The 17,412-nt window shown below is 37.6% G+C and overlaps 1 protein-coding gene across 1 annotated transcript in view; it reads right to left on the bottom strand.

The window, feature by feature from the left end:
• LOC126412257 (box C/D snoRNA protein 1) overlaps positions 1–17,412 on the bottom strand; it is a 110,722-nt gene that overhangs the window by 78,165 nt on the left and 15,145 nt on the right. The window lies entirely within an intron of this gene.

Genomic DNA, 17,412 nt, shown 5'->3' with positions numbered 1-17,412 from the left:
TCTGCTATCATTGCGGGATGCAGGGTCATGTTTCAAGAGATTGTCACAACAAGAATAAAGGTAATGCGAGCACTAGACAATCTGCCAGATCTTTAAACAAGTATGGGGACGTACGGGTCGCCACTCCGTCCGCTCCTTGCCAGAGACAGTGGTTCCTGTTAGTTCCAGCAAAAATCAGACCGAAAATGACTGTGATAGGTGCTGTATATCATGAGAGAAACATCAAACTACTTTTTGACACAGGAGCACAGACCTCATTAATATGGTGTGCATAGATAAACGGGATAAATTGAAACCGCCGATATTTAGTGCAAGGGTTAAATGGAGGGGAGCTACATAACTATGGAGAAGTTGACATAGAACTAATTCTTGGCCAAGGCCAAGATGAAGGTAAAGATAAAGATAAATACACAGCAAGGCTGCAAGTAGTTTCAAATAATGAAACGCGTTACGACGGTGTACTTGGATTTGATTTCTTGTCCACTAACACGGCAGAGATATATGTCACAGAAAGAAAGATCAGACTAGGCCGTAGCAACTGCAACCTAGGAAATCGTTCTTCAGATCGTACTCAAAGGAGCAGCAATACTGATGTCGTGGGAATGGACTGCCCGAATGATGCATCAGTTCAAACCATCCGAGTCGATGTTCAAATTGATCAGCCTCAGCAAATTCCCAAGGGAGCAGGAAAGACAATCTACGTTGAAGTTAAGTCACCCTAATGCAAGGAAGGAACTTTGTTATTAATTGAGCGATCCGAGAAAAGTGAGTTACTGGATACAATGCATTGTTATGTTGCTAGAAGTGTAGGTATCACTAAAATGGTGAGACAGGATGTCGCAAAAGTCCTGGTTACAATAACGAATATGAGCAATTAGGATGTTGTTTTGCCATGAGTAACAGAAGTTCCTGAAGTGTCAAGCATAAGTAAAAGTGACGTAGTACAGATTACAGATGAGGTAACAAATGCTGCAGTTATAAACACAGATTTTTGTAACAGTACCGCAAAATTACAATGAGGAGACAAAGTTAATAATGAGCTGAAGTGCAAGGTTTGGAAGAAGATAAAACATTTGACAGCTGATGAACAGAAGATTTTAGGACCTGTTTTGCTGGAGTATGCAGATTTATTCCTAGAACATGCAAATTTACCTGTCACTCATTTAGTTCAGCATTGTATTCATACAGGGAATGCAGCCCCAATCACACAGAAACCTTACAGAATACCATTCAGTCAAAGAGAGTTGGTACAAGACATGGTTAAAGAACAATTAGAAGCCGGAATGATAAAACCAGGAGATCTTTCAGACCCACCGTGGTGCTCACCTATTGTAATTGTAAAGAAGAAATCAATTTCTGGAGAACCACAGTTCCGTTTTTGTGTTGATTATCTTTGAATGCTGTGACCACACCCGACATTTACCCCTTACCAAATTTAGTGGAAACCTTGGATTACTTGGGCAGATGTAGAATTTTTTCAGTATGTGATTCAACAAGTAGTTATCACCAGTTAACAGTGCACCCAGATTATCAAGCAAAAACTTCATTTGTAACAGCAACAGGAGTATACAAGTATCATCGTATGCCATTTGGACTTTGTAATGCTCCAGCTATATTTCAATGCCTGATGGATTCAGTTTTACGGGGTCTCACCCCAACACAAGCACTTGTTTACCTTGATCATGTAGTAATTTTTGGTTAAAACATGAAGTAGCATACTGAGAGACTACAAGCTGTTATTGAGCGTATAAGAAGCGCAAACCTGTCTTTATCAATAGATAAATGTCATTCTGCATACAGTAAAGTTAACTATCTTGGTCATGTTATAACCAGTGAAGGTGTTCAACCTGATCCAAAATTAAATGAAGATGTAAAGAATTTTCCTAGACAACAGAATTTGAAAGAACTACAATCATTCTTGGGATTGTCAAATTTCTCCAGATGATTTATAGCCGGTTATGCAAATATAGCACGTCCAATGACACAGCTACTGAAGAAAGGAGCCACATTTAATTGGTCAACAGGATGCAAAAAGGCAATGGAAGAACTTAAAACTGCTCTAACCACAGCCGCAGTGTTAGCCTATCAGGATTTCAGTAAACCTTTTATTCTTTCAACAGATGCATCCAATTTTGCCATAGGTGCAATCTTGTCTCAAGAAGTTGATGGTCATGAACATCCAATCTCATTTGCTTCCGGACAATTAAACAAAGCAGAATGTAATTATACTACCACTGAGAAGGAGCTTTGTGCTTTGGTATTTGGTATAACACACAAGAGATCTTTCTTAACAGGAAGAGAATTTACATTTATTACAGATCATGCCACACTTAAATGGTAATTGAGCTTAAAGGAGCCAAGTTCCAGATTAACAAGATGGGCATTAAGACTGAGTGAGTGCCAATTTAAGGTTATCCACTGACCTGGTAAACAATATGTGAATGCTGATGCAATGAGTCGAAAAGTCAATGTTTGTGTTGCAATAAGTCGAGAAGAAGAGTTAAAGGCAGCTCAGGAAGAATATCCACAATGCAAATTATGGAAAAACGACCAATGTTTTATTGAAATAGATGGATTATTGTACAAAATCACTAGTAAAGGAAACCGAAAGCATGAAAGAGCAAATCATGAGAGAACAACACGATTCTTTATTATCAGGACATTGTGGTAAAAAACAACAAACATTAAGATAGCTCAAATGTTTTGGTGGCCAAGACGCAAAGCTGACATTTTCGAGTTTGTTTCACAATGTGATTCCTGTAACAGACGGAACAATGTAGAGCACCATTGCAAGAACTGCCAGAGACAAGTGAACCATTTGAACGAGTAAGACTAGATGTTGTAGGACCATTGCCTAAGACTAAAGATGGAAACAAATACATATTGACAATGTTGGATCATTTCTCTAGATACCTTCTCATTATACCAATACCTGATCAGAGCGCTGAGACTATAGCTAAAGCTTTTGTAAAAGAATGGATTCTTAAGTTCAGATCACCATTAAGTACAATTAGTGATCAAGGAATGAATTTTATGAGTGAATTACTTAAACAGACTTGTAAGATCATGCAAATAACTCAGTTAAGGACTACACCAGCACACCGTGAAGGAAATGGAAAAGCAGAGCGAGTCCACAGAACAATTATTAAAATGGTTATCCATTATGTGAGCAGCAAACACGACAATTGGGATGTCTGTTTACCGTACTTGGTAAGTTGTTACAAGTGGACTTTGCACGATTGACTGCCGGAATCAGCAATGAACACGTAAGAGATCTAGCATGCAAGCTAAAGGAAGCATGGAGGGAAGTGAAACAGCGATATGATCAATCCTTTCTTCAGCAAGCAAGACAACACAAACGCCAAGCAGCAACACCACAGTATCGAGTTGGAGATCTTGTGTATCTGAGCAACTTGGTGTTAAAGAAGAGTCAAGTCAAAAAGTTTAAGAAGTTTTGGAAGGGACCATATCCAATCTTGGAGGTGTTGTCGCCAGTCACTCTTACACTCCAACTGCCCTTTCGTTAGATTGTTGTTCATGTCAATCGTGTACAGCTGTTTCTGGCTAGATTTCTTGTAGTATCGCAAGACGACTAGGACCGACCAAGAGGCAGACCTGCTATTCTCAAACCCAGAAAGCGAGAATCGCAAGCTTGCAGTCCAGACTTCGAGGCCAAGACATCACCACATTCCGAGCAATCCTGTTCCAGACACCCCTACAATCTGCGTAAATGTGTGTAGTGTGTGAGTGCAATGCGTGTGTTTATTCCAGCCGTGCTTATGTGAATGTGTTGCGAAAATTTAGTGTTGAAGCTATTGCACGAGTGCACAAGTGAAACTAAACCTTTTATTCCACAGGTTACCACAACAAACTCATTTATTTTGAGTTCATTGTTTACTCTAGTATTTAGAACTAATTAACCATGTTCATTTTTATTCTAGTGTTTGCTATGATAGCGTATTCTACTAATGCTGTAGTAATAGTACCACAGTGTACAGGTGTTTTGTTTGAACCACAATCAGACATTGTGGTTTCAACAACTAATGCAAAACTTGTCCTCAAGTACAATCTGAGTGAAATCCAGCAACAGTTCAATTCTATAATGAAGCAAATTGATCTAATTCATTCTGCTAGGGGTAATGACACAATTTTGGAAATGGGCACGTCTTCATATAATAACTGGATCACAGGCAAAATGCAGGTAGAGTCTACATTTGCTAATTATGAACAAGATATTTACTGTTTCTTAAAGCTTCTGCCACACAAAACTTTAATTAGGCGTAAATGTGCTTGGCTTGATTTTAGAGGGCGTATCCTTCGTACTGTATTTGGTACTTTAACTAGTCAAGATCTACTGGAAGTTAAAGGCAAAATATTAGGTCTTGAACAGAGGTCCGGTACAGATTCAACTTACCTCTCTAATGAAAATATCGTATCAAAGAATATGCAAATAACCATTACTAGCCACATAGTTTTCATTGAACAGAATGTAAAGCAATTTATCTCACATTTCCACATAACTCGTAATTAAACGAGTGCAAATATCCGAGAACTATTCCAAGGATTAAATGCTGTGAGTGCACACTTAGATTTAAACACTCTTTTGTTAAGGATTACTGATAGTTTATCAAATGCTGGGATTGATGCCCTTAACTTAAGAACAGCCTTAGAAAGTAGTTCAAATGATTGTTTGAGCAGCGTACTACTACATCCAGAACAAATTTTACAGATCCTACTGTCAATTTAACGCAAGCTAGGTGCAACATATATTATGATTTACCCTGTTAACTCTTACAATTTATATTCTTACTACAAGTTAACCACCACACACTCTTTAATGATTGCAGCTGAATTAACTGTTATTGTTTCTATTCCCATTGCTAGATCAAAGCATAATTTTGAGATGTATAATATTTATACTTACCCTGTGAAATGGAGACGGGCAGATATTCATGTAAAGTATGTACAGAACGATTATCTACTGATAAGCAAGGAGCGAAGATATTTTGTGTCCCTAAATGAAAACGATTTGCATCTGTGTACACATAGTCTTAAGTTAATTTGTCCTGGATCGGCAGTATTCATAGATAGTAGAGTGTACAGTTGTGAGAAAGAATTGTTTATGAATCATCCCCTAAGAGATGATTGCCCTAGAATTTTAACACATCTTTATCATCCATTTCTTAAACGATGTTCTGAAGGTATAATTTTCTCATTTAACACATCTTTATCATCCATTTCTTAAACGATGTTCTGAAGGTATAATTTTCTCATTTAACTCCACCCTTGATGTCACATTTACATGTAAAAATTATGATACACCTTAGCTACCCTTTCCACTCAAATTGAATAATAGTGGATTAATCTTGAATGCCACACATTGTGATTTATCATGTGAACTGGTTCAAATGGCTCTGAGCACAATGGGACTTAACTTCTGAGGTCATCAGTCCCCTAGAACTTAGAACTACTTAAACCTAACTAACCGAAGGACATCACACACATCCATGCCCGAGGCAGGATTCGAACCTGCGACAGTAGCGGTTGCACGGTTCCAGACTGTAGCGCCTAGAACCGCTCGGCCACTCCGGCCGGCTTCATGTGAACTATTTGATATGCCTAGTGTATTGCCAACTAAATTTCATGCAACTAGACATTTGCCATTAACGAGAGTGTCATCTGTTCATTACAATGATTCATACACATTAACATATGGAAAGCATTCCTTATCAAGTTTTTCTGGAGACAATAATTTAATTAAGGACACACATGAAAATTTAATTTCTTCCAATAACGAGTTAAATTTAATTGAAGCAACAAATAGAATTAAGTCCTTCGATTCGTACAGTAACGTTAATGCATACTTGATTGTCAGTATCGTGTTTTTATTTCTTTTATTAATTTGTCTTTTGTCAACAGCATTTGTCATGTATGAAATTGTCATCCTGAAGACATGCTTCTCTGTACTAAACGTTACTGTGTCTGCAAATGAAATACATGTTGCAATGCCTTCTGATGCCACAAATGGTGAAACAGATTCATAACACCCAGGAGGTCATTTTGAGCCATCTGTGGTTGGTCTTTTTCTCTGGGGAGAGTGATGTAAGGGCCTACGGATTGCGCACAGCCGTACGGTATGTAACACACACTCGCCAGCCGACCTGTCTGGAATGCTGACAATTTGCTTGGTCAGTACACGTGTGTCCAGCCGCAGTGCGCCGCAGCAGTAAGCGACTGGCCGCCGTCCGCAGCGCGCAATAGTAACTAGTGTGGCCTCGGGTGTGGAGATGTCTCTCTTTTTAGCTCACCATGGAGCCCTTCGATACGACCGTAATTAGGATGTCAGACACAGTAATGATGGGTGCGCGTAGCATGTATGTTTTATAATCAGCCTTTGTTAATAAAACTGTTTAAACTTACTTACTTCTTGTATTCGTGTATTTCCATACCTCAAGGACCAACCGCTTACAATTCCTGACAAATATCTCGCCTAATCATCATCCAGGGCAACAACACAAACAACCCCCTTATATTTCATACCTTTTCTATTGAACACCCTTCAAGTTTCAACCATTCCTCTGTAATCACAATTTTTATGACAATGTCTTACCACTTAGGGTATTCAAACAATGCACAATAAGAAAATCGTCCCGTTCATTAGCAAGGGAAAGTGTTCAACTAAAATCATATGCTAAACACAAAAACAAGTAGAGCAGCAAAAGGTTAAACAATGATACGCATATTGTATTGTTTCGAGAATTTCTGAGTACAATCTAGAACCACTCAGCCTTCTACCATCTCCAACATACGCTATTTTAAAAGTGAGTGTGGGATGAGAGAATCCTACATACTGCGTGTCACATGTTTGTGTGTGCAGGTTTGAAATTCAGTCACGAGAAGACTGTAGATGCGGCGGTCGAATGGCAACGACAAGTACTTGTCTGACGATCCATGGAAGTTTTAGTGAAAGTGTATGGAAGAACCATGGGACTTCTATGTTACTCTGTGCTAATTGTGTCACTGACCAATGTTATTATAACGAGAACAGTTGAGAAGGTACTCTTGAGAAAAACATTTGTCTTAGCCTTGTTGATGGGAAGATGTGTATTATGGTTCATATTGAGAATGGACATGGTGTTTATATGTAAATTAGTTTGTTTCTAATGTTTGGAGACACAAGAGGCTTACGAAGCAGTATATATTTATATGAAGATTGGGATTTGTAATACACCTGAAGTTCAAATTACATCGTTAGCTGAAGCAAATGAAATTGGTATGTCTACTTATTTGTATAAGTAGAGAGTGTCTTAAGAAATTCCTGTACCTAGCAACATACTTTGGAGAAGAAAGTGAAAGAGAGTTTGCAGCAGCAGGGTAACTAGCAAGGAAAGTCAGTTGAGCATGTCAAATAAGTCATCTCGTAAAAGAAGCGCAAGTTAGTATATTTACTTTGCACTTAAATTGTCATCCATAGCCGTTAGGATATTAAAAGAGGTATTGATGAATTTGGAAAGTAATAAAGATATGCGAGGGCAAAGTAAAAAACAATGAAATACCCTACAGATTGCAGGGAGAAGTACTAAGGATACAGTGTAGATTTCTACAACATTTAATGAACACTATATGAATGTAGCCAAAACTTGATTATAAATCTACAGGATTTCAAATACTAACACAAAAGTTTACACGAAGGAAAGGAATATTTGTATTTCTGCATCCTATAACACAAACAGAAGTAAAAGATGTTGTCTGCAAATTAAAAACAAAAGGGCATACGAATTGATGGTACACTAGACAAAGCAATCAAACATAGACTTAAAACAGCAAACAGTTTCACTCCTTGCACATATTATTAATATACCATTTTACATACAAATATTCCCTGCAGATCTCAAATAATCTGCATGAAAAGTTTTTTTTCCCTTCCAAAAAAAAAAAAAAAAAAAAAAAAAAAAAAAAAAAAAAAAAAAAAGAAAAGGATGACAAGTATGATACAACAAATTACAGACCAGTGTCTGTATTATCTGAACTCTCAGGAAAACTTAAAGACTATCAGACTTTGTGAATAAATTACTGTCCAACGCGCATAATGACTTTAGAGGAAAAAAGGTCCACTGCAGCTGCAATATGTGACTTTCTGAAACTGTGGGTAATGATGAACAAAATGGTGGACTGTTTCTACACCATTCAAATGCTGATGTCAGCTGTCATGATCTGTTACTCAATAAGTTATACTGTTAATAGGTCATATAGTTACACAATTGCTTTCCCAGTGGCAGTAAACACTGCAACCAGGAATAAAATGACCACATACAGTGTGGTTATAATTAAACTTTCGCTACTTGACCCAGTGTAGATCAAAAACTATTTACTGTATGGGCACTCAACTTTATAGAAATGACATTCAGTCTGTGTGCTGTAGGATTTGCGTTGTTAGTAGTGTTAGTGTTCTGACTTGCTGTTAGGCGCCAATAATGTTATGACATGTTTGCAACAGAAACATCAGTGTCAGTGCATATTACAACTGCAGACATTCAATGCGAGTCTGGGCAACATGAGCAGGGATTTACTATTAAAGCTGTTTCATCAAAACAACAGCAATAGTGCTGCTACTATTCACAAGTAGTGACACAGTAAAGGGAAACTGAGTGGTCCTCTTTCCACATTGTCGTTGAAGAACATGACTCAGAAGTTCAAATTAACTGCTGATTTGGGAATTGATCTTGGGAGAGGACGATGGCCAACTGTGTCACAAATTGTTGAAGAAGTTACTGTTGCCGTGGCTGAGAATGCTGGATGTTATGTGCAATATTCAAGTCATGCATGAGCTGTGTCATGACAGCTGAACATTCCATGATACACCATTCAGAACAGGCTGCAAACAATTATGAAAAGGTAACTGTACAAACTTCACATCACTCATGAATGCAGACGGTGATGTTTGTACACTACACCATAAGCATGGTACACAATTAACAAATGTTACTCATATGGAAATTAAAATATGTTTCTTTCAATAATTTATTTATTACTTCTCTTCTACAAGGCATTATAAATGTTTCCACGAAGTTTCATAATCCTACGCTCACTCATTTTTTGTTGTGGTCCCTCGAGTAGTGAAAGTTTTGCTTTGATCACCCTGTAGACATGCAAAATGTTTACTTGTGCAGATACTGCATGCACCATCAACAGACATTGGTTTCAAAAATACAAACCCTAATCAGACTACAGAATTCATTAGCACACTAAAAAATAGTAATTCTGCTGGCTAGACTGTGTTTCTGGCAGACTATTAAAATCTTGTGTTGATTTGATTATTTCAGCTAGAAGGTGTCCCATATAAAATGGGATGCCTTACATACCAGTTAATCATCTCTTGTCAAATTGCTTCTGAAGTGGCAACACTGTCTCAAAAGTTGGCTACTCTACACTTTATTGGAAAGTGAGTAGTTGTGTGTTCGTGCATCAGTTGTTATGAGAAGCTTGTATTGTTGAGTTGTTACAGAAATGGGGCAGTTTGCATTAGAAGAGCGAACTGATATTGTGGAGTGTTACATAAAATTTGCAATTAAAAGCCTATCGGGTAAGTGTGATGCGTGAGTTGAAATTTGAGGATCATGAAAAGAAAGAAAGAGGTTATTCTCGCAACTAGCTGGTAACATGGACTGCTAATGGTTACTTGGACCCCTCACTCATATGAGGCCTGGTTTCGATAATCAGGTTTTGTAAACTCCCAGAATTGCAGATACTGGTCATTGGGCAACCCACATATTTGGTATTACGACTCTTCTCCACTCAGAGAAGATAAGTGTTTGGTGTGCATTTTCTGATATGCGCATTATAGGCCCCTTATTTTTTAATTATAACTTAAAGAGTGCCAAATATAGAGAGATCTCTTGAGACTTTCTATGCACAATTAACAGATGGAAAGAAGCTGTACACAGTATTCCAAGAAGAAGGAGCAACTCCTCAGACATCCAACCAAGGTATAGCCCCCATCACCGTGTTCTCTGAAGACAGACTACAGTAGAGACCTCTGACCCCTAACATCCTTGAACTTAGCATTGTGTTTTTTTTTTTTTTTTTTTTTTTTTTAATAGGACACACTAAAAAGCAAAGTGCACATTGACAATCCTTGCGTTATTAGAGAAACTAACATCATGCCTTAAGAACTACAGTGTATTCCTGGTATCATCACCACACAAAGTCAGCAATGCCTGGATGCCAAGGCCACCACTTCCGACATCTCTTATAAACAAGTAACTATGTTTCTTTAAAGTTACTATTATCTATTTTTTGTTTGCTAGTTCGTTGTTACTGTTCTGATGTGAGACACACTGGATCCTTGTAATCAACAATTTGATGCACTTTTTCTGACAGACTTAAACATGTCGTAGCACCACCCTCATGCAAAATGGGAATTTAACAAAGCACCTCTAATTAAAGACCTATATTATTCCTTTCTACCTTTTCCAAAGTGATTTGGAAAGCCTTTGGTAGAATAATGAACCATTTAACTAAGCAGAACTTGTTAGTTTTCTTTCATTCTGTCCTTTGTAACAGATGCTCCACACAGAATGCACTACCAGAGCTTAAAATACAGTTCTGGCAGAGAGGGGTAGAGGAGGGGGAAAGGAGGGAGGGAGGGTGAGGAAGGGAGGAAGGGAGAGGGAGATGAGAGAGAGAGAGAGAGAGATATATATATATTGTTCGCATATTGTGTAACCTTGCCAATCCCATTGTTGTGAGCATCACTAAATTCTATTTAAAAAGACCTGTGTTAAAACATTAATGACATCATTTCTATATGGATGGACTCTTACATTCATAACAGGAAGCAGCGGGCTCACTGATGGACAGTGCCTCAGGTGTGAAGCTAACATCAGAATGGGGGAATATAACATGTAAAGTGCCTCAAGGATCAGCACTGGGTGCACTTTTGTTTGTAAACTACATAAATGATCTAACGACTTTAAAGGACAATTCAAAAATTGCAATACTTGCTCAACACAAGCATGCTAATCAAGAGCCCAAAATCAACTTCAACAGTCAGACAAGAGCTGAATATACCTACAAGTTGTTCACAGCTGGCAGTTTAAGTCTTAATGTCACTCTCACATTATGCAATTTCAAACAAGCAATGATGACCTTTTATCACCAGAAACTGATAATAATAGTCATACACTGAATGAAGTGCAGTATGTAAAATCCCTCAGGGACTAGGAGCATAAAAAGTTAAAAATGGAATCAACATATAGTAAAACTAATTACAAAACTCAGTTCAGCAAGTTAAGCCCTTAAAATCTCCTCTCACTATGTTGACCTAAAGACAAGAGCCTTAGCTTCATTTGCTTGTTTCCACTCTCTACTGTCTGGAATTATATTATACTGCAAAGTAAATAAAGTGCGTATTCAGCAGCATCATCAGCATCAAGCTGATGTCTAACATCGATAAGCCGCTCTCTAGCAGGAACCTTTTTAAGAATCACAGAAGTCTTACACTCACTTCCCACTACATTTGTGCCATAAGTTTTTGTTGCCGACAAATATCACTGACAGATTAACTGTGATTCACAGTCACAAAAATAATTTGCATGTAGACTTCACATCCTTCCCTAGGGTTTAGAACAGAGTTGAGTAATCTGATGGGAAGTAACACAACAAACTGTTGTTGTTGTTGTGGTCTTCAGTCCTGAGACTGGTTTGATGCAGCTCTCCATGCTACTCTATCCTGTGCAAGCTTTTTCATCTCCCAGTACCTACTGCAACCTACATCCTTCTGAATCTGCTTAGTGTATTCATCTCTTGGTCTCCCTCTACGATTTTTACCCTCCACGCTGCCCTCCAATACTAAATTGGTGATCCCTTGATGCCTCAGAACATGTCCTACCAACCGATCCCTTCTTCTGGTCAAGTTGTGCCACAAACTTCTCTTCTCCCCAATCCTATTCAATACTTCCTCATTAGTTATGTGATCTACCCATCTAATCTTCAGCATTCTTCTGTAGCACCACATTTCGAAAGCTTCTATTCTCTTCTTGTCCAAACTATTTATCATCCATGTTTCACTTCCATACATGGCTACACTCCATACGAATACTTTCAGAAATGACTTCCTGACACTTAAATCAATACTGGATGTTAACAAATTTCTCTTCTTCAGAAACGATTTCCTTGCCATTGCCAGCCTACATTTTATATCCTCTCTACTTCGACCATCATCAGTTATTTTGCTCCCCAAATAGCAAAACTCCTTTACTACTTTAAGTGCCTCATTTCCTAATCTAATTCCCTCAGCATCACCCATTATCCTTGTTTTGCTTTTGTTGATGTTCATCTTATATCCTCCTTTCAAGACACTGTCCATTCCATTCAACTGCTCTTCCAAGTCCTTTGCTGTCTCTGACAGAATTACAATGTCATCGGCGAACCTCAAAGTTTTTATTTCTTCTCCATGAATTTTAATACCTACTCCGAATTTTTCTTTTGTTTCCTTTACTGCTTGCTCAATATACAGATTGAACAACATCGGGGAGAGGCTACAACCCTGTCTCACTCCTTTCCCAACCACTGCTTCCCTTTCATGTCCCTCGACTCTTATAACTGCCATCTGGTTTCTGTACAAATTGTAAATAGCCTTTCGCTCCCTGTATTTTACCCCTGCCACCTTTAGAATTTGAAAGAGAGTATTCCAGTCAACATTGTCAAAAGCTTTCTCTAAGTCTACAAATGCTAGAAACGTAGGTTTGCCTTTCCTTAATCTTTCTTCTAAGATAAGTCGTAAGGTCAGTATTGCCTCACGTGTTCCAGTGTTTCTACGGAATCCAAACTGATCTTCCCCGAGGTTGGCTTCTACTAGTTTTTCCATTCGTCTGTAAAGAATTCGTGTTAGTATTTTGCAGCTGTGACTTATTAAGCTGATAGTTCGGTAATTTTCACATCTGTCAACACCTGCTTTCTTTGGGATTGGAATTATTATATTCTTCTTGAAGTCTGAGGGTATTTCGCCTGTTTCATACATCTTGCTCACCAGATGGTAGAGTTTTGTCAGGACTGGCTCTCCCACTGCCGTCAGTAGTTCCAATGGAATATTGTCTACTCCGGGGGCCTTGTTTCGACTCAGGTCTTTCAGTGCTCTGTCAAACTCTTCACGCAGTATCATATCTCCCATTTCATCTTCATCTACATCCTCTTCCATTTCCATAATATTGTCCTCAAGTACAAATTAAAAACATACTTCGTCAACCACTGTTTCTACAAATTATCTGAATATCTGGGTTCTATAAGTTACATAGAAAGCAGTACTGTTTGTTGTAAAGCTGTATGAGTAGTTGTAAATAGGTCTGTCTTGACAGATGTAATTTATTAGAAAAATACCTTTGCAATCAAGTAAATAATAAGCTTTTAAAAGCCGACAAGAGCAGCCTTATAGTATACCTGAGGAGGCAGCAGATTTTTTAAAAGCAGTATCTTTCTTTGCAATTTACCTGATTAAATCGAGATGATATACGCGTGAACAGCATTACACAGCTATTGGCAATAAGGTATGCAGATTTTTTCTATGATTTTCTTGTCTAATGTGCACCTTGATTCGTTCCACACTCCTAGAGATTCTTTTTCTTGATTGGATCTACACAGCATGATGAATGAATAGCAAACGGCCTATGACTGGTTAAATTCCTACCTGATGCACAGGTATTGGACGCTAGAAGTCTGTATTGATCACGGAACTTTTGTTCCAGCATAAAGAAAAATTGATTGCATGACTACCTATGTTAGATATTAGGCCCTTTACTGCTCTTAGTAGTTATAAACAAAGTTGGCAAAATTTATTTGAATGGCGAATAAAAATAAAACTACTTGTACAAATATTTATTCAAAACATTATTCAATCAGACAAACAAAAATATTTATTCAACATCTGTGAATAATGAGCATCACAAATAACAGATAAACTTGAAATCCCTAATTCTTTGTAATTTATTAAACAAATCTAGGGCTACTTTTTGCTGCTTTCAAATTAGTTTACAGAACAACACTTTCTTTCAAATATCTCATCCTAAAATTTAACTGATTTCTGAAGAGTTTTCATTGTGGTACAATAAAGAAAATATGTCTTACGCATGCATGAGGACCACAGTGTGCAAATCCCCTGAAATACTCTTCACTTCAAGATAACAAACCTTGAAAATAATGATCTTCAAAAATTGAGAAATAATCAATTCTGCTCAAGTTTTTGACAAATAACTTTTTGTTGGAACTCCACATTATTCTTTGTTATTTCTTGGGTGTTATACGTACATAATTTGTTGTATGCTTCCCTCGGCCATAGAGAGCAATACAGGCTAACTATTTGTCTTTAAATCATAAGTAAGAAACTGCTTCAACAGTTGCAGGTGAAAAAAGTCTTCCAATATTCTTGACACTTCCTCAATAAAAAAGTTGCCAGTTTTTGCTCCAATATTATGAACTCTTAAGTACTTGAACCCAGTCTCTCTCCTAAAATTGTTCAATCCCAATCAGCTCGAAGAAGTATTTCATCTTCTAATGGAAAGCTTGTCTTAATGCATTTTTGGATGACTCTGGATATCCACCAGCACTCCACAAATGTTTTAGGATATTTTATATTTAAAGCCTGTTAATGTTAGTCATTAGCGATCACTTGCATTTTTACTTTGTTGACTCTTTTTGTAGCACACCAAATACAAATGTACTGCGTTATTATATACACAACACACAAATATTCGATGGTGTTACCTATCTTGGTACAATGAAGGATGGTACTGCAGATTTAAGAGTGTCTGTTCCTTGCATTTTCATCCTTTGCTACTTACATAGCATACAAAGCATATTTATATTACATTTGTTGGGTCGACAGAAGCGTCCGATCCCACGCGTCGGCTTTGACCCGTGACGTAAGGGTGTTGTGTGTGACGTCAAGACGGCGCGGAGTTTGGTTTGAGTGTGGCTGTCTCCAGTTCTGTTTTATCTTATTTTATTTACTTTTCTGGTCTGTTCGTTCAATCTCGTGAGATTTTTTTTTTTAAATTTAAAAACACTTATTAGTTATTTTAATTATCTGTTTCCTCGCATTTCTGTTTTAGTTTATTATATTTATCTTTCTGATCTGTTCGTTCTATCCCGTGAGATTTTTTTTAAAAAGGCAAAAAACACTAATCAGCTACTGAAGCATCTTTATCTTCTATGGGTTGCAGGGGTTACGACCCCTGGGGAGGTGGGTGGGTATTCATGCATGGCTGTCTTCACTTACACGTTGTAGCTACGCAAGGCGTCTAGATTTGTTTATATTTAGTTTGCCCCCCCACCCAAAACACCCCATTTCCCGCGCTTGTCCCGTTAGTGTCATTAGGCTTCTTGTGGAAAGTGTGTGTGTTGGTTTTTGTTTCCGCCATATTTGTGACGTCATGGGTCAAAGCAGACGGGTGGGGTCGGACGCTTCCGTATTTCCCATTTGTTATACTGTGAAGCAAGATAGTCTGTGTTCAACATAAAGGTTGGTTTCTGCAGACAAAGTATTTCCTTCATTGACATTAGCACTGTGTACAAAGAAGAAACAGAAACCAAGACGCTGGTCCAGGAAATGTTTGAAATTGAGAGATAAATATGCTCACGAAAATCTCATGAAAGTTCATTAGAATCACAGAGCTATGATTATTTATTTATTTATTTTACTGCAATCCCATTTGTACGTTGAGCAAATTATATTGATCTTCTTATTAATAATTTCCTGCAACACTTCTACCATTTTTGTGATTGCCAGAGATCTTTTGTTTTTATAAGGTACTCTTATTGGTCATACTTTCCACAGTTAAATAAACTCACAATACAGTGAGAACAGCTTTCTGATTCAATGTACATGGTGAAACATCAACACAAACAACATTCAACGTCTTGCCAAATCGGCAATCAATCAAAACTTCTCTCACTGACATTCAATGTTTGTAGAACATGTCAAACTATGTCACATAGGCCTACTGCAAAATAATTTGACAAACACACCTGCACTGAGCCAAATACAGTGGTATTCAAAGTTATTTTTTATTTAAGCCACAAAAAATAAATAATTATTTGTATTGACTGAAAGGAAGTGTGACAGGACCGTTATTGTTCACAAAATACGCAAATGTTTCAGTAGAATGCAACAGAAGACCTTTAAAATTGTTCGCAGATTGTGCGACTTTGCTTTCTATAAGAAGGCAGCAATGCCAGAAGATAATTTGCAGAAGGACCTACAGACGACTGACAAATGATCCATGTAATAGTAGTTGACCATGGGTGTAAATAAATGTAACATATTGCACAAACATAGGAAAATAAATCCAGTACTCTATAACTACACTATTGATGACCAATTGCTGGAAAGAGTAAACACTATAAAATATCTAGAGGCGCAATCTTAACTGACATGACAACATAAAACAAATAGTAGGAAACACAGGTGCCAGACAGATTTACACGTAGAATCTTAAGGAAATGCAATATTGACAATTTAAGAAGTGGCTTACAAGATACTTGTCTCACCAATTCTTGAATACTGTTCATCAATCTGGGATTGGTACCAGAAAGGACCAGAAGAGAGAGAGAAGGCCCACAACGAGCGACATGTTTTATCAAAGAACTGTTTAGTCAGTGCAACAGATTTACAGATATGCTCAACGAATTCTAGGGCCAGACAATACAAGATAGACAATGCGAATCACAGAGAAGTTCACAGTTGGAATATCGAGAGAGTAATTTCAGGGAAGAGTCAGACAACATATTTCCTCTAACACGTTTCACGAAACAACAACGAGAGTTTCCCTGACAATCATTCTTCCAACACATCACATACAGGTGGAACAGGGAAGAAGGGCTCAGTATCATACCCTCCGCCACGCACTGGCAGGTAGCTTGCGGAGTTTCGATGGAGGTGAATCATCTATTTATTTGAAAAATTATCTGGATGGATATTTGAATATTGCCCATTTCTGATTAATGATTTTCCACCACAGTTATCAGCAAAAAATGCAGTGCTTTTTGTAGACAATAGCACTTTCTTTTCATTTAAGGATTAAATGAAAAATCTGCAGCAAAAATGTAGTAACACTTGGAGGAAAATGATTCAGTGATGATTGATTGGTAGTGGATGACAAAAAAACAAGGGAGTATGGACCAGAAGCATAAAAGCAATATAAAAATACTAAACAAAAGGTTAAGTAAATGTCACATGTTAAGTACGCTAACTGACATTCAATTCTGAGGTAACTTAAGTAAGAAATAAATTCATAGGTAAATGCACAGAATGGCCACATATAAAGAAGTGTGCCATATCAACTTAAAAATTTATTCAGTGCTTTGTCTCTACGCAAAGCGAATTTCATAAGCACGCAGGTTTGCAGAAGAACTAAAAAA

The sequence above is a fragment of the Schistocerca serialis genome, chromosome 7, assembly GCF_023864345.2.
Source record: "Schistocerca serialis cubense isolate TAMUIC-IGC-003099 chromosome 7, iqSchSeri2.2, whole genome shotgun sequence".
In the NCBI taxonomy this organism is placed as follows: domain Eukaryota; kingdom Metazoa; phylum Arthropoda; class Insecta; order Orthoptera; family Acrididae; genus Schistocerca; species Schistocerca serialis.
Note: the sequence above shows the minus strand (reverse complement) of the source record. Positions and strands in the feature narration are given on the sequence as shown.